Below are 25,166 nucleotides of genomic sequence, written 5' to 3' on the forward strand. Positions count from 1 at the left end.
TAAATAAAGTATATATATATATATACATATATATACATTAATATCACAATGAAGGTTGGAAATATATCTCATTAAATTTAGAAAAAAAGGGATGTAATTTTTGTGAATAAAAATAAGTATAAAGACCTTTCTGTATAATTGAGACATCACATAATTAAGCAAAAAAAAAAAAATGCTTTTTTTTTAGGCTACTTATAGAAAATTATTATTCACTTAATACTCCATGTTTAATCATTGGTAGCTCATGTCCAAGGAAGGATAATACATTCTCTTAATCAGAAGCAATAATTTCTGTAACATAAAACCACACATTTATAACATTTGCCTATTAGTCCAAAGTCATGCACTGAGCAATGGCTATATTTTCAGACAGTACATTTGATTCGGTATGGCAGTAATGATTGAGTACTGGTGTTGTGGTAACATTCTGAACATCTACAGACACATGAATGAGAGAGATGCCTCCATCAGCAAGAGACATGCCTTCTGAAACTGCTGGCTACTGAGTCAACAAGAACGTTATGACTATTATGCAGATTACACACATGAGTTAGCTAAGGGAAAAGGAGGGTTCATCTACGCCTGTAGGATGACAGCTTGTTTAAAGAACTTGGTTTAAGTAAGACAACAGTAGCATAGGGTGCAGTTCGTAGGGGCCTGAGGCATGTTTTGTAGAATTTCTAGTGATCAGGTACATGGTAAGCAGTTAATATAAACTAATAAAACAAAACGTTTTAAATGATGTGAGATTATTTGAAAGTAGGGAAAAACAGCTGGTGAACTATTGCTATAGTATAAGTGAAAATAAATGCTAATATGATGGTGACAGATAAATTGCGAAGATTCATCCAAGATAATGATGGGAGGATGAGCTGATGTGAATTAGCAATGAAGGTGAGGAAAAGGTGACAGAGGATAGAATTTGCTAGTAAGTAAAATGCTGACAGTCAAGAATTAAGAACAGAAAATACTATTTTGAAATGAGGAGCAAAGATTTGGTTTGAGAATCTTAAATTTACTTTCTAAACAACACAAACTAAAAAGTTAGTCAGGCAATGAGATTTATGAATTCAAGTTATGGAAAAAGTTTGATGGAAGCTACAAATTTTAGTAGCTTCAATGCCCAGCAGTGGACAGTAAAACTCTTGAAATAGATGACATCATTGTAACCTCGAAGAAAAGTGGGCAGGGAAGGGTCTATTGAACAATGATGCTCAGCCCCTCTAGTCTAGTCTCTGATATGAGGTGGTAGTGTCTAGCAGATTGATGGCAACTGTGGTAATCTTGGAATCAACTACACTCAGATTAAATGACAAAGCAAGATTATCCCACAAAATATAAAATGACTAACAAAAAATGTTTATAAAAGAGCCCATAAAAGTAATGAAATGAGGGGATGCTTAATGAAGTTTATGGATTTGGGTTGCTTTTGTTGTTGCTGTTCTGAAAATTTTAAAAGCTAACATGACTTGCTCAAAATAGGTTTTTGGATTTTAGAGTAACATAGTAACAAACGAAAGACATCATTCTTAGATTTAATAGAGAAAATTTAAAAGTTTATAGGTTTCATATTTATTTGAATATGTGTTTAACTCTTGATTTGTACATTCTCTTCAACCTTTTTTTTTTTCAAAATTACATTTGTGATGTGCAAACCAATGTAGAACTTAGTGCTAAATAATGTCTATTATAGACCCAGCTTACTGTGAAGTTTATTTTTGTACAACTTATATGCTCACTAGTATTTCTGCTTTAGAAGAACAAATATTCCATAATTCAGAAATACTAAGATTTCAAATTGATGTTAAAAACAGCATAATTTCTAGTCACTAAAAGTGTTAAGGTTGCTAAAAACAAAATTTGTAATGATTCATCCCACGAACTCATGGAGTAAACATATTGGCTTTTGTAGATGATGCCATGAATATGTAAGCCATGAGCATCTAAACAACCACAAGAAAAGTTAGGAAAAAGAAAACATATTTTCAAAACATCACTGGTAAATATAGGGCACTTTTTCTTTTATTTATTTTTATCACAAAGCATGTTAAGTAGAGCGAGCTCCCTTATATCCAGCCAGTAACAGCTCTCTTCCAAGTCACTGCATTTGTGTCTCCCTTCTGGGTTAAGGACATCTCCACCATTGCCTTCTCTTAAAATAAACAACACAGGGTTATTTTTTTCCACCTAGAACTCATCATGGATTTATGTGGAAAACAGTTCTAAGAAAGTGTCAAGGGTTACTGTCCAGCCACATCTGACATCTGCTGTGTCACTCACATATGACAGCCTTCTTGAGAACTATGAACACTCAAAGATAGCAAAGCAGTCAAGAGAAGCAGACTTTAGAGTAATGTCTTGGGAGGTCAAACAAGAAGAGGGGACCAGTCAATAAAAGTGTTCGGAGATATAGATGAAAGTGTAGCATTCATTTTCCAGCTTATGTTCTATGATAGCTGTCTGGGTTTCTTCCTGTGGTTGCCCTGATCTTTCTTAGTCATCACCAAGTATCAGCAAGACAATCTACTTAAGCTTGTTGGAATCTGTTTATTTCTTTCTGTTGGAAAAATAAATAGCATACAGGGGATATTCTTAACTATGTGTGTAGACAGAGAATTGGGGGCTATTGTGTAGATAAAGATGGTGGCACATAAAACTCAAGTCCAAATGGATCAAAGACCTCAATATAAATTCAGCCATTCTGAACCTCTTAGAAGAGAAAGTGGCAGGTACCCTTGAACAAATTGGTACAGGAGACAGCTTCCTGAACATAAATTCTGTAGCATAGACACTGAGATCAACTATTAATAAATGGGACCTCTTCAAACAGAGAAGCTTCTGTAAGGCAAAGAACACCGTTGACAACACCAAACAGCAGCCCACAGACTGGGAAAAGATCTTCACCAATCCTACATCTGACAGAGGGCTGATCTCCAAAATATACAAAGAACTCAAGAAACTAGTTGCCAGAACACCAAATAACCCTATTAGAAAATGGGGTACAGAACTGAAGAGAGAATTTACAGTGTTACAAAAGAAAGTCATGCTTCACCCATTGTTCTCTATTGCTGTTTACTAAATCCAAGTGGAAAAATAGAGAATCAATCCATATACATGGGTTCAAGATTACATTTATAGAGTAAAAGAAACATTATACTGAGCTAATTGGTTCATGTGGATGTTGGTAGTCAATTTAATATGAATACAGCATGGCATGCTAAGTAATTATCTGGAAAAAACGTTGCAAAACACCAGCTAAGGGACAAATAGCTTCCTACAAATGTATATATTCATAGGTGTTAAAATTAGAACAAAGTAACTAACATTGGAGTCAGAAAATATGAAAATAGAATTGATTAAACAGCAAACTGGAGCTCTGTATTGTTTAAAAAGACTCACAGCTGATGTTAAATTTTAGAAGTATTTTCCCCAACCAATATTAAAACAACAACCACAATTACATACCCAGCATCATTTGTTTTAATAGACATGGACATTTGCAAAGGAAGTGTATTAATGTCAACATGTGGTGCTGATTATAATGTGTTGGCTCCTGAAAATAATTATTTTATCAGACATTGTTTCTAATGCCTCATAAATCCTTCACATCACACCTCTGGCTGGGTGTTACAGGCACACTCTCTACACAAACATTCTCATACTCTGTCATGAAGATTCTGTACACAAATACATACATATATATGTTAAAATTTGAAAAAAAATTGCTCAACTGTAATCTCAGGGTTTGTATGTAATCAGAGGCTCAGAGGCTCAGTGTGGCTTTATTTTAATATGCATACCAATCATAAATAGGGAGACATGAAACAATTACCTTTGTATGGTAATGATTCTCACATCTTGGAAGGCTATCATATAGTATGATGCCATGAAATTATCTCTCTCTGGGATGGATAATATTAATAGCCACAAAATGCCCTAGTTGGGAGATATGAAACAAGCTAATAGCATTTGCAGTGCAAGCCTGATGATGCAAGTTCGATGTCAGTATCCTAGGGAAGAGACAACTCTGGTATGTCCTGTATGCTCTGCTTAGATTTCTCCCCAACTCCTGCACTATGCACACCACAATACCCACTACTACACATGCACATACCATGTAAACACACAGATGCTAAGCTAAAATCAATAAATAATATAATGTATTTTGAGTCTTTAAGATCTATAGAAATTTGTTTTATAGGCAATAAAATGAACATTTTCTTTTTTTCTACTTGTGAACTTATGTTATACTGCTTGCTTCCTGTGCTACAGGTCACTGGCTAGGATTATAGCAACAAGGCATGATGAATAAATCTGTGTTGAGTATGGATGAAACTGTCATTCTGCCAATGATTTTTTTCTACAAAGTATATAGAACATGACACAGGAAAATTTTTGTAATGGTCCAATTTAGTGCTAGATACATTTTAAAGCAAATTTTATGTTGCTGAATACTAAACTTGGAAAATGATGTTTGGACATTGAAATACAGACAGTAGTGGAACTATTTTTATACAAAGTGTATTCCTGTAATGAGATAATTTCTTACAAAGATAGGCTTGTGTCTTTATGATAGAGACACACATAATGACAGCTGTGTCTGGGAGGTATTAGACTGTGGTTTTAATCATCACTGTAATTGTAGAAGTTCATGCTAGCTGAACTGCAGATCTATTCTTCATTTGTCCCTAAACTAATTTGTTCTACATATGAATATATAACCCTCATCAATTTAAAGTGCCATCCCTTAGCTATGTGGGTCATTAAAGGGAATACATAATGTATGAGTCTAAAACTGAAAACTTAGAGGGGAAAGCTTTTTAGTCAAGTGTGAAATCATTGCTACCAACCTGCCTTCTGAAATTTAATAAAAGTCGAGCCAGGATCACAAGTGACCATCAATCAATTTTAGTCTTACTAATATATTTTGTTTTGAACTTAGGTGTTTCATTTACAATTTTGACTTCAATATTCATCATTAGAATACTGATCAGTGATTTATGAGATAACTTTGTGAAGTTTGGAGATGTTTTCCACAGTCTATTGCTTTTCTAAAAGGTGATTTTGTGGGAATCATCTCTGCTAGTTCATTTGTAAGGATATAACTTGGAATAACAAGATAGTATGCATGTTTACCATGGGAAGAAATCATAAAACAAGCTAGGTTGTACTTTATACAAATGCAAATACTAAATACTGTTTATTTAGAGAAATATACCTGGTTAACACAATTTAAGGATATGATGAACTTAATGACACCTCAAAAATGTTTATAGTAATGGAAGTTACACTAATGCCAGGAAATTATTCTGGAGTATTAACATTTACCATGTCAGTAATACTATTTTATATTTCACTTCAAGTGAAATTGATTAAAGTGGTTTCACTTCTAGGGTTCTAAGAATATAAACAAACTGTCAAAATGCATAGCCTTACAGAGTGATAAAATATTTCAGCAGAGAAGTCAAAAAGTGCTTAGTGGGATTTATTTTTTATTTTTGCATGATGTGGCTAGTCTAGTCTAGGCTAGGCTAGGTAGCATTTGAGAAAGAATTTGACACAGGTGATGGAGAAAGCTATGAACAACACAGCGACAGTGTGCTTTACTGGCGGAAATGCTGCATCAATGGCTAGCCTTGCTTACATCACAGTAAACAGGCCACCTCACATGGCAGTCAGAGGAAGATAATGAATCATGAAGATAAAGATGATGGGAGGGGGACTGTGGGAAAAGCATCAGCTTTTACTGTGAATGATAATGAATGCCAAAATTCTACTTCCTTGATGAATTATGTAATAACTGAGTAACTGGGAAGACTTTCAGATTTGTATTTTCCCTTACAGTAAGTATATGATACTTTATATATTTGCTTGATATTTGGCTATTATCTTTGCTGAGTAGTCTTTGGGGAACCATTTCTTGCAAACTTTATATTTGAATTCAATCCTGAAAAATTAAAAGCTAGTTTTAATAGCATAAGGATTTTAAATGGCTTCCATACCAACATTTTTAACGATGCCAAAATTTATAAAAATTAGCTCAAATATATATATTTCTGGAAATACTTTGCAAACAACATACCAAAAATGCCTGAAACTGATGAAAAAATACAAAACATTTTTTTTTTTTTTAAATTTGACTCAAGTCATGTCTCTCTTTTGTGAGTACCAAAATGGTACTCTGTCTGGGCCACTGTTAGGGAACCGATTCAGTGGCATCAAAATTTGTACTTCTCATTTGAAATTTCTTTGGGTATATTAAAATTTTCATTTTTTGTTACATATCAGGCCATACAAGTTGCTCAACAGAAAGACTTGATGGCATCTAAACAGTGGGTAAAGACACAGAAACTCATTCACAGGGTCTGAAGACCAAGAAAACTGTTAGTCTTTCACCAGAAAGAGTGCATCACACACCTAAGTTTTGGAAAAACCTTCTGGGGTCCTGTTGGAAATCTCACCTTAGCTTTGGATGTTCTTCAGGAAATTTACAGGCATAAGGCATCTGAATTATTTTGAGGCATGAATTTTCTCTTCTCAATTATCTGAGACTTTCAAAATGCCCCACTTCTCTGATCTATCTCATGTCTACCAGGAAAATTCCCTTTGCAGGGACAATTTACCATTTGTCTCGATTATCACTATTAATGATTGATCATGAAGCAAGTAAATAGAGAGTCTGCATACATTTTTAAGGGGCCCTTTGCTGAAAAATGTAAGAAGTAAGATTAGTTTAAAATTGTCAAATGTGGATTGAGTTAACGACTATAAAAATAACTGTATAACCTATCATTTTCCTAAATATGCAGTTGTTGATGGCAGCCATGCTCAGAGAAATTATTGTAATCTATTTGCAAACTCATTTTATTTTAAAAAAATTGAAGGAGATGAATTATTTATTTCAAATACTCATAGCCCAGTAGCAAATTATTTTTAACCTCAATTTATTGTAATAAAAACTCTGTTTCTCCCCCTTGTGTGGTACTCTTTGCCAAGTTGTGGATTTATTCACGACACTTCTCAACCCTTAAATGTTATCTTGTTTTGTCTTGTTTCACTGAATAATGCAGGATAGTGATTCAGTTTTAATAAACAACCACCCATTTCTCGTTTTAAATGAAAATTATTAAACATATCACTGAATTTAATCCTTATAAAATTTGCCATTAAAAAAATAGTTCCTTCTTAACTCCAAAACTATTCTTGATCTGAGTCAGTTTTTACTTTTAATTGTTTCCAATTTTCAGAATGGCCAATTTTTTTTTTTTTTTTTTGCAATATAAGCTATTCTGAAGTATGTTTCCGTTTCTCTGAGTTGTCACTGTTCTGTTTAGCATGTCAATTGACACCCACACATGCAATCCTTGACATCTCAGATCACTTCCTAGTGGAGGATTCCCACAAGTGGAGTCACTGGAAAAGAGTCTAGAAATATTTTTAAGATGCTTGAACATATTGCCAAGATGCTGCCCAGGAAAGAAATACCATTTTATATCAACAGTGCATGACAATGAGCTCTTTCATCGCAAATTACTTAAGATGGCCAAAACATAGAATATACTTCATTAAAAAAAATGACACCTTCACAAAAATTACAAGACATGTATATATGAAAAGGTTACCATGTGGGGCTGAGAGGTGGTTCAGTGTTCACAAGACTATTGGTTGCTCCTCTGGAATACCTACATTTGAATCCTATCGCCAGCATAGTTGCTCCCAATTGTCTGCAACTCTGGGCCCAGGGTATTTGAGAATATTTTCTGGCCTCTGTGGGCACCAGGAACACATGCGGTGCACAGAAAAACATGCAGGCAAAGTACCCATTCCCATTCAATAAATTTATACAAGTTTATCATGATTATTACTGGGTTCTGAAATTAAATAAACTTTTAAATTACGCCTAGCTTTGGATAGTTAAAGGGAACATTCTCACCGTGACTGTCATTCCCTGTATCTTTACCACTATATCTCCCTCACAGGGACAACATAAATGTCCTATGTTGTTCAACCTGATGAATGGCCAAGCACTCTCTATCTCAAGGTCACATTTTCAGGCTGTCACTGGGTTTGACCCTCACATTTTTATAGCCTTCTGCTTATCAATACATTAAGTTGTGAGATTGTCTCTCTGATGTAATCACCCACTACCCACAGGGCTCAGGACTTCTTCATATGATGGTTCAGGGCATACAGGTGTTTAGACCACAGCAGGACATATATAACCTTCTGGAAATAAAAGTAGATGCATATTGGCTCCTACTATTTTACATAAAATCTTTACATAAAACATATTTTTTTTTGTTTGAAATTACATTCATTTTATTCCTGGAGAAGGAAAAAAAAAGATGATGAATCTAAAAGAATCATTATCTTCCAAAGAAAGGGAAAAAATTAATGTGTTAAGAGTTTGTCATCTCCCAATTCACCCCAGTTTTGAGTTTTGAACAGAGCACTAAGAAGAATGCATTATTTCCAGGTCCCACAAATTCATGCTCATGTGTTTCTTTCACCCTATATAGTATTTCCCCATTTGTTTTTGGATCTGGCCTTGAGAAGTACCAAAGGAAGGTCAGTGCTGTCACAGCATGATCAGGGTGACTCATAAACGAGCCTGCTTTGCTTCAGATTGTCCACACAGTAGCGGGCAGGAAGCAGCACTTCTGCAGTTAATCTTTTTGATAATGTCAGAGTACTTTGCAGAACAGAACAAGGACCAGTAGTTACTTGCTCTTTCCCTTTCTTCTGGCCAACGATGCTGGCCAAGGAGCCAGAAGAACTCTCATTGGAAACCTAAAGGGCACTGGCATTATTAGCATTTCCCCCTTTGTTGCTACCATTTATTCTTTCAGTTCACTGTTTGGATGGAGCCAATTTGATGAAAGTGAGATGGCATTATGTCTAATAGTAGTCACACACATCTATGCACCTGCTGTGGCGTTAGCTGTGTTGCACTATGCTGTACTAATAACAAATGTCTGCTTGTAGGAACTTAGGTACCCTGCTAGAACAAATTGTTGCAAAGCTTAAAACACGGGGAAAGACTGGTTTTTCCAAAGCAGATTATGGAGGATGTTGACCTCTGTTTTCGGAATGGATGATGATGGAGTTGGAGTTCAATGACTCAATGGCAGAACACTACTTTCTATTATCCTCCGGGAGTGACTCATATTTTTCTAGGTTTGAGAAATCTAACTTTTATCCTTGTCGTAGCAGCCTCTTTGATGGTACCCTGACAAAGATTTATAAATCCAGAGAACACGAAAGGAATGGAACCCATATTTTCTTCCCTCTACGCAAGCCAGAAGTTGTTAAAAATAAAAAAATAAATAAATGTAAACAGCTTAATATCATTAAGTTCTTTGGGAAACAAAACTTTATTTTATTGAGTCTATTGATGGAGGATAAAAATGAACTCTGGGACATAAGAGGATTGAAAATGGTCCTTTTACATCCTGTCAGGAAAGTATAAAAGAGAAGCATCTGTGACTAAATGTGATAGCAGCTTCATATACACATGGCTACAAAGAAAGCGTGAAGTCCTGTGTGGTAAGTGTGAACCTTCCAATGGGTTTTTGTGCTTTGGAAAGCTTTTGCCATAGTGTTGATATATCTGGGTCATAAGAAAGCAGAATATTGACTTCTGATTGCTGATATGGAAGATGGCATCACAAGTGAAGACTCTTCCATTCCAAGTAGGCAAATCCCACAAATTGGTCTCTGCCTGTCATTCTGAAGGACCCTTTTCTGTCACCCTGTCTTCTCTGTTGAAATGTGTCCCTGTTTCAAAATTATGTCCTCTAATGTTTTCTTGGTGTCAGAGCAAAGATGGGGGTAATTATATGTATATTGATTTTGTTCCCAGTGCTCAAGGAGAAAACAAAAGTCCTGAGGGAGGAAAAGATTCATTTTGGCTCACTCTTTTTGAAAGCTTCGGTGATCATAGCAGGGAAAGCAAGAAGCAACAGTACAATTGATAATGGCTGTTGTGTGTGGTAGTGGCCACTCACAGAGCAGAGGATCAGGAAGTATGTAAGGCTAGAATCATATGACAGAGTAGAATTTCACGGCCTTCTCCTAGTGACATATTTGCCCAAGTAGACTCCTGCTCATAAGGGTTCCACAGCCTCCTGCAGAAGAGCTTCCTGTAAGTGGTTCAAACGCTCACCAGTGTGTTATTTAAATTCAAGCACAAAGTAGGACACCCATTTCATTGACTGATGTGGTATAGTCTGAAATTTTACTTATTTTGTCAAAGTTGGTATAAAACCACAATTAGTATTTCTCCTAATTAGAAGTAGATTTTGGACAGGATTGGTATAGTACTGATATGTATTGATTTGGTTTTCCCCAGGCCTGCATAGTAAGCCTTCTTTCAATGACAGCTGAATGGTTTCGTGTACCCTGCTTTTTCTTATACTTTTTAATCTGGTTATAACACAACTACTCAGCTCTTGGTTTTGTTTCTCAGGAAAGCATGAGATTTTATAGTGGCTCTAATAAACTCATATTTCAACACATCTTCAACACATCAGGCAACAACAACAAAAGAAGTATAATTATTCTAATCAATATTATCCTAGAATACTGATGTTATTTAACAATTCTGCTAAAATCCTTATTTTCTTTTCCACTAAATAGGGCTATTACTCTCTATTCATTTGTTTGTTGTCTCACTTTTCATTGAGGTGTCTTGAGAAACATGAACTATATCTTATACATAATAACATAAAATATAATTATGAAACTTTGGGGTTAGGCAAAGAATATGAATATAATTATAGTGGGAAGTTTCCATTTCCATTTTCTTTTCAATTTACATTTTATAATTAAACTAAATTCACAGGAGAAATTCTTGAGAGGTCAAACACACAACCTACAACATATCCTAAATCATCTTCCAGGGAGAGCATTCACTCAAGTGATGACATCAATCAATTTATTATGGATCAATTTGCAGCCAAGCATTCTCTTAAACCTGTCTAATATTTTGGCAAGTTACTTGAAAGGACTCAGTAAAAATTTATTAGTGGAGCTTTAAATAGTTTTTGAGCCTCTCTACATGCTCTGGCTTAACAAAGAGAATACTGTTTGCCCTCTGAACATATAGATTTTATAGTTTAACATAGAAATGCATATGCTTGCCAAGAATCACAGCTTTAATGAGTCCTTATTAAAAGCATTGCCTTGTTTGAGATTTTCTTAAATGTATTTCATCTTCACAGACTGACTCTATTTAAATTTGTCTCATTATTGTATCAAAGCTTAACTAAAGTATTGGTATAGACATGTACTTTATATCACATTGCACTTTTCCAAACAATTTAAAACTAAGTGCTTCAATTGTTTTTATTTTGAACATATCCAAAATCGTTATCATTTAAGGAAACATTTAAACACTGAAAGATTTGAAGATACTGAGGGTTTTTATTTTTTGTTTTTGTTGTTGTTGTTGTTCTTATTATATCTTGTTGAGCCCTGTTCTAATGATGTCCCTGGGAAGCCTACTCATTTCTGGAGGAATGTGGTGGATTTGGGGGAAAGAGGGATGGAGGCAGATAAGTGAGTGGAGGGAGGGAAAGCTGAGGTTGGGATGTATTGTATGAGAAAAGAATAAATTTTAAAAACTTAAGGAAGAACCTCATTCAAATTTTAAAAGTTTTAAGTTGGTGAGGTACACACAGCAACAAAATGGGTATCTTTTCATGTTATGCCAGGAATCTAGGATATTGTAGTTCACAGGAAAACTTAAACTTGATATTATGGTTGTGGGAAAGCAGACATAAATATTTGCAATTCCCTATAAAAGAAAAGGTATTCTCCCACTTAGCCCAATTTGTAATTAATACATATTTCTTTATAAGTTAACTCTAATGTAAATGTCAGTTCTGCTTCTTGAGGATATTTTTATAAACTGTTTTCTGGAATATTTTATATATGAGAGGTGAGGTCTTTTATATTTGTATTACTTTACAATTAATTCAGTAACATTTTCTCTTACAATATTTACTCCAGCTAAATTGGCTGTATTTAATCAAAATTACAAAAGTGGAGAACAATAAACCTCCATAAAGTAGTAGAAAACAAAGTGTCCAGCCTTCCAGATGACATTCCCTGGATTTTCTGCATGTTATGTACTATGGAGCTTGTTTCTTTTCTTGTTGAATACGAAGTTTAAAAGTTTCACTTTGCTCTGGGCTTTGTAGATCTTACTGACTTCTCTAATCAAGGTCTTTTAATTCTTAAATTTCTTGATGAAAACAGTCAATATGAAATTTTCAAATTTGTATGTCCATTTTTATGTCATTTGTATTTTCTCATTTGCATGTACTACTCACCAGTTGATATATAACTGAAGAAAGTATCTATCCATCTCCCATAATCCTTCTGCAGCCAACATTTTATCAGGAAACAGTACAATCTCATAAATAACAGACAATGCATGGTAAAGAAAGATAGTAAATCTGGGACTCATTAAGATTCTTGCAGGTATTTAGATTGCTGATCTATTTAGCTTTTGCAGCATTTTGAAATCATTATCTTCAGATTAGGAAGATATTTGAACTTTAAAGATCTGTGCATCAGTGCTGAAGTCTTATTTTGTGTTATAAACGAAAAGCTAAAGAAGAATACAAATTTGGCATTATTTGTTCCTTGATGTTAAAAGTGAAAAAGAGGCTGTGAATATAGTTCATAACTTTTGATGTGAGAGACCCTAGTATTAATTCCATAACCAATATATAAGGATAGATGACAGATAGATGTAGATATGTAATCAGTGAATAGTATTTTTGAACTGCCTCAAATCATAAAGCTAATTATAATTTCCCACATGATGTTCCACAAGTGACAAGATAGCAACCAAACCTGAAAATATCATTTCAGATTAAAATAAAGCTGGTCTAATATTGAGATGTCTTCCAGACACAAGAGGATTGATGCACCAAGATTTCTATGGTAACACCCAAAAGACTTGACCAAGTTCAAGCTAAACTGTGTGCCACCAATGAGATGTGAAAGTGTACATTGGATCCCACTCCTGACCAAGAAACTATTTGCAATTGACACACACTGACCAAGGGAAAGCCAGCTTACCCCAGTGCTGCTCTAGAGGGTATATCGACCACAAACTAGTGCAGGTCTCATTCCCAGAAGTAGTTAATCAGCACAAAATAAACTCCATATTTGTGTGTGTGTGTGTGTGTGTGTGTGTGTGTGTGTGTCTGTGTGTTGTGTGAATATAGCATGACACATACATGAGAGTCAGAGGACAACTTACTTGAGCTTATTTTCTCCTCTCACCATGTAGGTTCAGGGCATCAAATCAACTCAAGTATTCACAGCTGGCACCAAGTGCCTTTACTCACTGAGTTGTCTCGAAGGCCCAAGTGAATTCTGTGATCAGATTATGTTCAGGAGGAACGTCCATTCTAAATGTTGGCGGAAACTCCTGGTGGTTTTCCAGATACCAGGAGTGTAAGGGAGTAAGCTTTAAGTTATACCTGGGGCATTCATGCTACTTCCATTCATGCTGGCAAGTTCATCTACCCTGTCCACGCCCATGTTTAATTCATCTACCCCACTTATGCTGCTGCCATGGCATCCAAACCCAGTTTCTGAAGCCCTCCAAAATGGACTGGAGAAAAGCCTTCACCTGCACACTAGCATGTCCTCCAACATGGACTGAAGAAAGAGGGTCTCAGGGTTCCTCCAAGCCTTCACCTGCACACTAGCATGGCTGAGGCATCCACCTTTGAGGATTGACCAGCTCCTGGCTTCTCAGACTCTGTTGTAAAGACAGTCACTGCTGAAATTCCAAGATCCAAGCCAAGCTTATAAGTGTCCTTTTAATATCCATTCTCAGCATGAGATCTGTTCCTCTGGAGAACCCAAGTGCCCCAAGCATCTGCCCCTCTTCCTATACACATGATACAGCCGTGTACTTGCTTCATCGAAACCTTCTCTTGTTTCTTGTCCTATCCTGTCTTTCTCCTCACTCATAGTTTCTTGAGAATTATTGAACACATTGTTTTTTTTTTAACAAAGGCCTCAGTTTGAGATTTTATGGTTTTCTAGATCAATAAATATGTTTCTGTTCCATTTGCCTGTCACCAAGCATATACTTAAAAGGACTTTGGTTTTCCCTCAATGAGAAGTTCCCACCAAATTTCTTTCTGCCATTTTTTTTTTTTTCTTTTTTGGATACAGCTGGAGAATGAGCAAAACACACAAATTGTTAAAGAATTCCAAAACAAACTGTGCACTTTTTAAAAGCACCACCTGGGGCTCTTTTAATATATGAAGCAGGAAAAGGAAATATGCAAATGCCAAAGCACATTTGCATAGAGCTGATTCCACTACCAGTTTTCTTGTGCTTCCTAAAGCTTTCGTGATTTTCTATGTACATCCTTATCAATTATTACTTCCCCTTCTTAGGAGGAACCTTGTGTCTTGTGAATGTCCACATTAAGTTTTGCATGGGGATACCACAAACCTGAATCCTCTTCTTAGATAAGAGTTTCCTTGGACAAGTCTCTCATTCTTTACAGGAATAAAAACTGTTTTTACTGAAAAAGTAACTAGTAATGATCCCACAACATAATGAGCAGCAGACAAGCAGACTTCTTTGCTTTAATGAGACTCTTGATTGCCATATGTGGAACATAAAAGGGAAGTAGAAACATCACTTCATGGATGCCATGCCACAGCTTTCTTCCCTCTGGGCTTGGATACCACCTTCTGCCAGAGCCAAGGTTGGTTTGCCACATCTATAACTGATGTCTGCTGTTAATTGCCACTAATATTGAAAGCCCCAATTTCTAGGTGTACTGAATGGTTTTCCATGCAACACTTTGTGTTAGCAAAAGATGGGCTGATACATCTTAAAACATTGAGCTAGTAATTCCCTGACAGACTCTTAAGATGGATTTCTGCTTTGTTTTTTTTTTATAAACTCTTAAATTCATAGAAAAAAATACATGTGACATCAGTAACATTAACAACTGAGGCATGAGGCAGGGTTGCTTATTCGTAATGTCTAGTGTAGATCTAAAGGAGCTTTTTGCTTGTAATCTTCATTTTTGCGTAGAGTACACTTTGAGAGTTTTTTTCCTATATAATTTCATTTATCCATATAAAAATCTTAGGCTCACAAAAGTTGGTCTTAATAGGAAAAATTGTACATGCCTATATTAAATTTCCATTTCAAACAATTTTCCTTGTTTCTTAGAAACTTTGTTAGTCCACTAAGATGAATGGACATATATGGTCAGAACCATATAATTATCATAGAAAGTTCAGTTCAAAACAACTCTACCTCATGAAAAATAATTAACTAGTTTTCACCAAGCACAACACTTTATACGCTATTCAGTTTCCCTTGTGAATAGACTGTGTCTTCCAAAATTTATATCTTGAATCACCATTAGTTGGGTATGGTGGCAAGGATTTGCAATCAGAAGACTACAGCGGTAGGATTGTTTCAGGTTGGAGAAATGTCGGCTGTGTGGTAAGTTCAAGATAAGTCAAGAATCCTTACTAGGATGTTGCCTTTGTACCCCCACCCCAGCCCCAAGAGACATACTAGCTTTCATAGAGAAAGTGAATCACTGGGGAGTAGCTAGTCATAAGAGTTCTCAAGAATGGGGTAGTCCCTGAGTTTGACCCTAGTGTTGACAAAGGAGCAACATTAGTTCCCTTAGAAGAAAAGGCAAGATGATTCCCAGTGTCAGAGGGCTTGGCTAGTGAATGTGAGAGTCTGGATCCAGGCCCTAGGTCTGATGATGGGAAGAGACAGGAGGTATTCTACTTTCTGATTCTCACCATGTGAACATACAAGAAAGCTTTGCGCAGATTGAGAATTGGTCTCCAGACAATCTGGATCTCCTGGTAAAGTTTCCTTCATTAAGAACTGGTATAGTTCCATGCCTTCTCTTTAAGTCATGTCTATTCATGATACTGTCATTATAGTTCTCAGAGTTTGCAGATAGGTATCCTTCCTATGAACATAAATGGATATAGAAATGAAATGAGCACCTCCTGAGGTAATATGATTTTAAGCTTATATCCACATGACAACTAAAGGTGGGATCATTCCAGTAATGAATTACAATTATGTGTATTTCTCTTCAGGAAAAAGACACCATTCATGCATTATACACATATATTTTAAAGCAACTATTTAACTGACATGCCTAAGTGCTAGAAAAAGAGGAGTGAATGCAATACTCATGATCCCACTGCTCACAGGACTTTCAGTCTTCAGGGGAGGAGTAATGAACAAGTAAACACAAAGCTATAACCTGTAATGAATGTTTTGGAAGGAGAGAAGAAAGGACCACATTCAGAGACCTTCAAATACATATTTTAAAGGTAAGATAAGGGGAAGTTACATGACAAAAAGTGTCACAGATGTTTAGAAAGGTTTCTTACTCAATTTTCAGTTTTTTTTCATGTAGGCATTTATAAAGTCCCATGCACACAAGTGCATAATATATTCAGAGTGTGACAGTGCTGTTGTCTTTCATCAACACATTGCATGAACTTCTTATTCTTTCTTGTTTCCTTCTTCCAACATGTATACCTTTTAGCTTGCTTTGTTAGCCAATGGAGGATGCTGACAATGTATTGAATGCAGTGGATACTTTCTTTTAGCATATTATCAGTGTAATGCCTGTGCATTTAAATGTGTGTCAAGGGCAATACAACTTTGCTCAAACCTAGCCCAGTCACTGAGTTATAAAACATGCTTTTTTGTTAAATCATTCTTAATTTTATTATGCTACTAACATATAAAGTGATACTGTATGCAAAATCATGTCTCTGACACTAAATAGCAGATCCTATTCTTTCTGTCCTTTAATGAGCACTGGAAAGTAACTTGATGCTATATCCACAGTGTGTCTGGCATATTTTCACAATTGGGGAGAGTGTGACTTCCTCCCTAATGATCATCTTCAACACAGGTGACATGACCAAAGCATAGCTCTGTTTGGCCTCTTCCTCCACCAAATTACTAACCCATACATCAGCCTAGGCAGTTTCATGGGAAGAAGCACGTTGTTAAGGAGGGTCAAGGTTTTAGATTTTAGAGCAGCAGGACTCATCATGTTTTGCCTTCCCCTGTGTCCTCCCACCTTATTAACTCATTGTTTCAAAATGGAGTGGCTGTAATTAGCCTTGATCTGGACCTCCACCAAGGTTTGCTATCAAATTTCTTTCCTGTTTATGTTTGAGTTACTCAGCAGTTATCTGTGTGCTCTTTGGACATATAAGACATATATTTTTAGACTCCCTCAGTACAAAGTATGTAATCTTAGCTGACTGAGCTCTGGATTTTATCATTGCATTTTGCTGTTTCAATTCTCACAGTAACGAGTGAGAGTAGTAATTCATCATTAATGGTTTCTTTTTCCTATTTCAGAGAAAAAAAACTTATGTTTAAAGAGATTCGTTGACTGAAGTTGAATATACAGTGCCTAATTAACTTCAATTCAGTGAAACAAAAGTTTGATTTATAAATAAACTCTTATAAGATGATTACAAAGATTTTTTTTTCCTGATATAATGATTTTCTCTTCTATATTTCCTAAAGTTTCATGTCAGTCATTAGCTGGAGAATCACTCATTGGAACACAAAGCAATTAGATGTTATTGATTGAGAATTATAAGAACATGGAGAAAGTTAATTGTCTACTGATTATCCTGTGTTGATATAGTTGACAAGCTTGCAAATGATTTTAACCACCAAATAGAACTCATGCTCTCTGAACAACCTATGTTGTCTAATGAATATTCTGGGGCACTTGTATTTGGATACCTCTTTTGATTATTTGAAATGCTATATGTATTCATATTATTTGTAAATGTGAATGTTTCTTATGTTACACGAATGAAATTTTCTCATGTATAATTGAAGGATGAGAGCTACTGTATCCTGAACTCTTGTTATTTATGGGCTTTTAGGTATCATTTAGTCACTTTTAATAACAGGTAAAAGTGAAAACACATAAATAACTTGCTTAAGATCACAAAGATAATATAAGAAAACTGTCTGTTAAAATAATTCTACTCTGTTCATTGGATGATAATGACAATATATTTATGGGATACAAATGTCTAAGGTAAGGATATGTCATTCCCTTTGACTTTCTCATTGCACAATATATATGTATAATTGTATAGAAAACAGATTAGTTTTTTTTACATCTGGTGTTAAATAGCTTTGTATTAAAGTCTTTAAAATAAATTTTTGGCTTAATCTTCAGATAAGCTGTGTGGCAAACAATACTCCTTTCTAATTTGCAACTAATAACACATAGATGAAACACTGCAAACATATAACTAAGGTGTCCAACTAATGAGTTGGAAAACAGGCTGCATAGAAGTGTCATTTTTCAAACCTAATTTAAAAACACTTTATGTAAATAATAGTTGTCCCCAATTAGCCTCATTTTATGTCTTTTCCATTGCTTCTTCAACCCTATTTCACCCTGAGGCTTTCCGGACTCAGTTTCAACCGCCCGCCATATATGAAGGAAGAAGTTTCTAATTACAAAAAACATGGTGTAGCATTGGGTCCACAGACATTACACAAAATCATTACACAAAAAGCAAATAATTATGTCAGGTCAAAAAGAGTTATGTTTAGCAGCAAACATTCTCCTACTTGTTGATGGTTATGTCCGTTTCCTTCAAAAGGACCTTGTTTGTCTGTGTAGTAGTTACATTTCTATTGCTGTGATAAAACATCATGATCATGGCGACTTAAAAAGTAACCCCCTAATTGGGATTATGGTTCAGATGATTGGAGTCCATGATAAGAGAGCAAAGACAATGTGGCAGAAACAGCTGAGAGCTCACATCTTAATCCTCAAGCACTAGGCAGAGACATCGAACACTGGGAATGGCATAAGTACTTTGAAGCCTCAAAGCTTGTGCCTACAGAATAACCTTCCTTAACAATGCTAAATCACAATCCTTCCCAAACCCTTCTATCTACTGGGAACCAAGCCAGTGGTATTCAATCTCACTGAAACAATCGCAAGCCACAACTATATTTTTAATTATGGAAATAAAATCACCAAGATACATCTTTGTAATTAAAATTAAATATAGTTGAGATAGATGCAAAATTAACTTTGTAATCTTGCTTCGTTCTTTCTTTTTTTTCATAACAAGAAAAGTACAAACACAGTCCCACACTACCACAAAATATGCTATCAAATTTCTTGCATTTAGGGAAATTGCAGGGGTCAGCACATTCATAGTGCAATTGATTAGCCTTGCTCAGGAAAAACCACATTTGAGATCATGGTATCTCCCCTGCCAGGTAAATATAACTTCGTATTCTTTTTTAATGTTAGTGCAGCTGTTACATCATAGAATGTTTCCAAATACCAAAAAATGATTTGTTGGATCCATGCTCTTTTCCTTGGTATTATTTATTTATTTATTTGTTTGTTTGTTTGTTTGTTTGTTTGTTTAGGTTTTTCAAGGCAGGGTTACTCCATAGCCTTAGAGCCTATCCTGGAAATCACTTTGTAGACTAAGCCTACCTCAAACACACAGAGATCCTTTCTCTTCCTGCCAAGTTCTGGGATTAAAGGCATGCACCACCACTGCCAAGCCCTTGAGATCATTTTAGTAGGAAAATTCTTTAATGTATTCAGAACAGTACCTGACATATTTATAAACAATTATGAAAAGATAGTTTCTTCAATATCTCTTTTAAAAATAATTACATAATATTTGCTGTGACACATATTCATTGAATGTTGATATTTACAGAATGACAAGAAGGCTTTTCTAACAGTGCTTCTTTTCCAAGCAAATTAAAATGAATCTTATCCTTTTTCTTAATGACACAAGTATTTAAAAAAAAACATTTAAAAGCAACTGCTTTGTTATCTAAGTTCAACAGACTCATCTATACTTACCAAGGATATATCACTTTCTTTGCACACAACGTTCCCCTTAGGCAGTAATGAGCTCAGAAATAACAAACATGCTTAGATTAATGTCCCAATTAAGCCACTTGAGTGGAGTATTACAGTAAGGCATTCTGAAGACCAGTGAGTGTGTCTACCTCACAAGAAAGTTATGTGACCCGAGGAAGAGCTTTCCCCTTCAAATCAACAAATGCTTGTATCTATTCCTGAGATAAAATTTACCCTTAACATTTCAATTTCCAATGCAGAATTGTGAAACCATACTTTTAAGTAAGAAAATATAAGTATAAAACATTTTCTCAAAATGCTGAGATAAAATTATTCTTAAATATTAATTCCCTAAGGATTACTGAATAAGAAAGGACACTGAAATGAGATTAAATTAATGAGGTTTTTTATTTTTCCATTGATTTTTACACATTCATTTCTCTTATTGTAGCAGAGTCCTGGCACTATAAGTGACATCTTCAAATCTGTGGTATTTGCTTTAGTATCTACTTAGATACTATACTACAGAGGGACTCTTCCTGAAAGATTTTGAGGCCAGACATTCTATTTTAAAAAATGAAACAGTTAACATTAGAAATTTTCTTAGGTATCAACACTATCTTAGATTTTATAAAATGGATCACACAAATCAGTAATCTTGCTACTGTATTTTTTAAAGCCCTTCATTTTAATGTTTACTACTTTGGAAGTTTTAAATCCTTTCAAGTTCCCTAGTCAGCCAGCTCTTCATGTTTACAAATAATGAAACAGAGTAGAATGAAAAGCTATACATAAAACTTCAACCTTATTTGTGATTTCTCTGATCTCTTTTCTCAAACTTAATCTTGACACATGAAGAGCAACAGCTCCGAAAAGATTATCTCAGTAAATTGCTTAATATAGTTTCCAGTGTAAGCAACAGAAGGAAAGACGCAAGGAGCTCTTTTGACAAACATGAGAAAGCTGTGGGTATGAATATTATTCTATTTGGACACTTCATCAAAACAGTCTCCTACTTTCTTGTACATGATGCTGCCTCACCAATGACTGACACATCTGCTTGCCTGCTCAGAACGCTACTTTGTAGGCAAACTGAATTTTTCTATTTTAGACTAGAATGAAAGATGAAAGAGTATCAACATGTTTGGCATTCCAAGCTGGAGTGACAGACTAAATTTTCAGTCCTGATTAGTTTTCATAATCACTAAACTCTATGGAAGGTCAGAAAAGCATAGAAGTACTTGGAGAGTTTTCATCGTGTTTAGGCTTCACATGTTTTCTTTGACTTTTGACTTAAACATGTTCCTTGGAATTAAAAGATGGGCCATAGGCCAATTTGGGGATGATTATTTTCTTTATTCATTTGATTAATGCTCGTTTTATGCAAAGCTAACATTAAATCTTATACAAACTATTGTACAACTTTGCTCTTCAGACTCCCTTCGCTATTGAATGAACTCTCTTTAAACTTTGTTTTATTGTTTGGAATTGTCTTGCATGTAGTACGTTTTGATGAAATCCAATGCCCTTTCCGTGCTTTTATTGTCTTCCCCTATCTTCTTTAAAACTTTTACCTCACAAATCTCTTTTTAAAATCAGACTTTAAGAGATTTCACATTTTAGTGGTTTGATCACGCCAGACCACCTGAAACAGAGTACAAGCTGATCCTACATTCCAAACAGCTGGACAAAACAGCCCTACAGACTACAGCTAGGATATCTGAATCTTCTTCGAATTCCCCAAGAAAGCGCCCCTTACCAGCAGGAAGTAGTTTGGAAAGAACGACGCCCAAATTCCCAAATATTGTGTATAAATGTTTGTTTTCATTTAATTGGACTTTGTTATATAAAATTAAATAAAAAAATTATATATATATATATATATATATGTATATATATATATATATGAGATTTCACATTTTAAAATTGTCTGTCTCTTCTTGTGGATGTGTGCATGGTAGTATAGATGCCCTCGGAGGCCAAATGTGTCAGATATGGTGGAGTTGGAGCTACAGACATCCGTAACTACATGATATAACTCTCATCAGTTGTGAGCCACGTGAAGTGGGTCCTAGGAACCAAACTTAGGTCCTCCGGAAAAGAAAGAATGCTTAACTGCTGAGCTATCTGTCTAGCTTTCATAACTCCAAACTCTTGTTACTTTTTTTCCAGACCTATTGAGTCCACTTGGTGCTCTAGGTATTTGTATTTGTGTAAAACCATGTATGTAATGGAACACCACTAGACTATCAGGGCCCACACAATCACCGAAGAAAATCTACCACTACAGCTCTACATGTGGAATAGCTACTCAGCTAGTATGGACTTCAAGAGCCTCCCCCACATCCAGTCAGGGAGTATGCCTGACTTACTTCTGTACAGGATAACACATACAGTCATAGCTGCTAAGTCTTTGTGTGTGCAAAGGCCTGCCATGTCCAGCAAGTAATAATTTGTTGCAGATACCCACTAGCTTTGGCCCATATAATCTTCTACAAAGATCTGTAGGCTTTGTGGAAAGGGGGAATGATAATAGGTGACCCAATTCAGAGCTGAGCTCTACACGAGTCTCTTGTTACTTGCATATTGATCTGTTGTGAAACATTGTATTAATTTTCACTTATTGCAAAAACAACTACTCTAATAAAAGTTGGAAGATGTACTGCTCTTTATAGTTTAATAAGGAAATGATAATGGGAAAAAATGAGCTATGTTGACTAACTCAAGTTGGGTGAAATGAATGCCAGATTTATACTGCTCTGATATCAACCAACATTTCTATGAAATAAAATTACATTAAAAAATGAATTCCTTAAGGATTCCTAAAGGCAATTTTGTGATAACTTTGGGTTTACCAGTGAAGGAATATGCAGTAGCCATATAAAAAGCATGACAAGCAATTCAGTTTATAATAAGAACAGCAGCACACAACATGGCAGAATGTTGTTATAATCTTTAGTAGTAGGATTATTCTGAAGAAAAGTATAACAAATGTAAGTTTTACAAATCAGGTTATCCATAGTGATGAGCAGGATACTTATAGGTTTTGCAGAAATAGTCTGAAAATATGGCTTTTATCAGGATCTTCTGTGATTGAAGTGTGAGTTGGGGCCTTATTATTTGAACTATCTTAAATGAATTAAGATCTTTGGCAAGGTAAATATTAAAATCGCTATTGACCATAACTCTACTTACAAGTCTTTTCTTTTCCCTTCTTCTTTCTCATTCTGTCCCCTTCTGTTCCCTTTCATTTCCTTAAATTCCTTCCTGCCCAATCCCTTCATTTTTCACTGTTATCTTATTGCCTCCTCTTCCTTACTGTGTGGTCCTCTCCTCTTTTCTTCTGTCATATTATTTTTCTCAGTACCATGTAGGCACCAATATACTGGTGGATGCTGGGCAAGCACTCTTCTCCCATGTGTCATCCTCAATCTTCCCACATCTCTCTGGCAATTTCCACTCCTTAGTTTGTGGGTGTCTATCACATTCCCATCTTTGCTTTTTCTTCTAACTAAGCTCTCAGAAGCCAAATTGTAACTCCTCCCATTGCATGTGCAGGATATGTGATAGTTACTAAGTAACAAAGAAAAGAAAAATCTGGTCAGCCTATCAGTTGTCCTTTCCATGGGTGAGCTAATACACAGACCTCAAGTTTCCCCCTGCATTTATTTTACCCAAATCTATGTAACACCTAAGTGAAACTCTCAAGTTTCAGCCCTCTCCCAAGGATGCCTATGATTTGTTTTATTTTTTTTTTATGGCAACTGATTTCCAGATAACTTGTACATCTTCTGAAGATGTCTTTCATCTGTTAGAGAAAGTACCCTACTAGGACTATTGAACATCTGTGTCCTTGAGGAAGAGGAAAAATAGATGTAAAAGGATACCTTTCCTAGATTTCATCACAGGTAAAATAAATATGCATCAAAAGTAAAAGAAGCAACAGGAAGATAAAGAGGAGAATTGCATAGATGTTCAACAATGAACAACTACTGTGCCAAGGGTGAGAGGAAATCATGAATGCATGTCATGGTGCAAATGGACCTAGATCAGGCAGAGGAAGAATTCAGGTCAAACTCAGATGCATCCTGGGAATAAACAGATTCTAGGACACACTTGTCTAAAACCTAGAATCTCTGAATCTAATGGAAAACTAAAACAATAGGTAGAGATATTAGGAATATATGGAATTACTCAGCACAAAACATTCAATTCAAAACAACAACTGGAAAGATGCAATGTGCTACTTCACAGATGTTTTCCAATACAGAGATGTTAAACCCCAGCACATTGTTAGGAATATGAAGTGCTTCAAGTATCTTGATTCAATAGGCTTTCTGGCTTACCATAAATCTAATTGGTAAATTTAGAAACATAACTAGCAGAATGCATATTAAAACAAAATTGCAAGAACAGTGTTTTCTATCACCAGCCCATGTTACTATAGTCTATGTGATGAGTAATTACTATTTTCCATTACTGAATATATTTTTCCCTTCACAGAAATATGCACAGATCCTAGAGGGCAAAACAAACACTGCCTTTTCTTTTTGTGCATATTCTTTTTAAAAGTGAAACAGTTCATTAAAAGTAAAATATAGTAGAATAAAAAGAATAAGTTTTCTATATAAATTACTAGGTATTTGAGAAAAGAAATATAAACTTTATAAGGTTATAGGTAAAAATCATCTTTGATAGTTTTATAAGTTTATAATAATTTTTATTTCTTAGTAATCTCTACATGGATTTTTCTCTTTTTTATTAAATTTGTTCTTGAAAATGGAATGCATATGTATATAAATATGTAGTATATTATAAATATTGTTACTTCTGATCCTTTCTGCTTCTCCCCACAATCTCTTTTACCTCCCATACCCTCCAAGTCCTTTTCCTCATTTATGACTTTTTGTTTTGCTTTGTGACTTGCTGGGTTTAACCAGGACCATTTGTATGGCCACATGTTTGAAGCTCTCCATTGGAGCCCATAAGGCTCCTTAGTAGTGAATACTTTGTGTTGGAATGGATTTTCACTTATTGATACAATTTAAGGTCAATTTTGTGATTTGTATATTTCTCCTCTTGTTTAGATATTGTGTTTATATAGCTCATTTAAAAATGTAATGTACAATTCAATACAAATTATAGATAGTACCTATGATAGTCAAATCTTATAGTTAAGTTAGTTAAGATTTCTAGATATACAGGCATGTATTTGAGATAAATAGGTAGTCT

General features: G+C 35.2%; 1 protein-coding gene and 1 non-coding gene across 16 annotated transcripts in view; both read right to left on the reverse strand.

Moving 5' to 3' along the window:
- Robo2 (roundabout guidance receptor 2) overlaps nt 1-25,166 on the reverse strand; it is a 1,084,901-nt gene that overhangs the window by 551,814 nt on the left and 507,921 nt on the right. The gene's annotated exons all lie outside the window — the stretch shown is intronic.
- LOC127227590 (U1 spliceosomal RNA) lies at nt 19,172-19,335 on the reverse strand. Its single transcript, XR_007835005.1, has one exon. It is a non-coding gene; the product is annotated as a U1 spliceosomal RNA (small nuclear RNA).

This window comes from Phodopus roborovskii, unplaced genomic scaffold (genome assembly GCF_943737965.1).
Source record: "Phodopus roborovskii unplaced genomic scaffold, PHOROB, whole genome shotgun sequence".
Taxonomy (NCBI): Eukaryota; Metazoa; Chordata; class Mammalia; order Rodentia; family Cricetidae; genus Phodopus; species Phodopus roborovskii.